Raw genomic sequence first — 1317 nt, 5'->3', positions numbered from 1 at the left:
GACTATTATCCAGGTTGTCGTTTAATTAATTGAATTTGTTAATTGAAAATCAGCAATGTTTTGACTAGTCGCCTGTAATTCGATCTTAAGATCGTGTCCAAGAAGACTAGATATAGGAACAAAAATTTAACGGAAAATGAATAGCATCATTATTAATAAACGATACAAAACGCGTGATAAGCGACCACAGATCAATTTCGGTATTTTTAATTGTAAAATACAAAACGGTAATAAAATTTCCTTGCTTACGCGACAAATCCGCTGCGCAATGCTTTACTGCGCAGTATAGAAACGTCACAATGTGGTAACGCTTATATTACGGCTTGCGCCGTACATTGAGCAAACACCGTAGTTGTTATTCCTATGTCCATTCTTCTCAGTGTTGCCAATTCGAGGGATTTATCCCGATTCGAGGGATTTTTGACGTTCTCGAGGGATAAAGAGATTTTTCTTTATTTTTGCGGGATTTTTTGTAATTTGCCATTTTCTGGTTGGTTTTGTTTGATTTTGTTGACCTGATATTATATTATGAGGGCGCTCATTTTTCTAATTGTAAACGTAAAATTTTGTCAGCTATAAACGATTAAATTAACGAATTAAAAAATAATAATAGTAATAAGTTGGAGGGATTTTTAGAGAAAATATGGGATTTTTTGGACCTGTGCGTGGGATTTTTTCCTGTAGTAGGTTGGCAACAGTGATTCTTCTTGATCATGTTCATTAGAAAAGATGGTAGAGGCTGTGGCTGTGAGATTTGGTTAAGACCTGATTGACATATATAAAGGACTATACATCGTCAACAACGCCATTCACCCATGCAGATTTGGACGGGTTCAACTAGCAGCAGAAATAATTCCCAAAAGTAACGTTTATAAGTCCATATGCTTTTACATGTCGTCTGATAATCGATTTCTGTCGTTTTCCCCACTTGTTTCAACATATTCCTTGACAATAGCGAAAAATATTTCGGTAGAATGCCTGCCATCACCATCAAAACAGCTTTAGTCCTTTTACCTCGTGACATATTGTTAGAAATGTTACACTGCTGCTTTCGTTTTACACAGGAAACTGGGTGTTAGCGATAACAATGACACGATAACAAAGAAATACAGAGTTCTTCTTTTTTTCATGTTTCCCTCTAGAGCTAGCGTGACTTTTTTATCAGATTTCGAAACAGAATTTCTTGTAAATGTTTACCAAACTGTAGACATATATGTATCTATATAATTTATTGATTTGAGCTTTTTGATTGTACCTCGACGTAATGATTTAAAGCACAATAAAAACCAACCAAATTTTCAAATATATTTATATTAA

The sequence above is a fragment of the Agrilus planipennis genome, unplaced genomic scaffold, assembly GCF_000699045.2.
Source record: "Agrilus planipennis isolate EAB-ADULT unplaced genomic scaffold, Apla_2.0 scaffold73, whole genome shotgun sequence".
NCBI classification, from domain to species: Eukaryota; Metazoa; Arthropoda; class Insecta; order Coleoptera; family Buprestidae; genus Agrilus; species Agrilus planipennis.
This window is presented reverse-complemented; position numbering follows the sequence as displayed.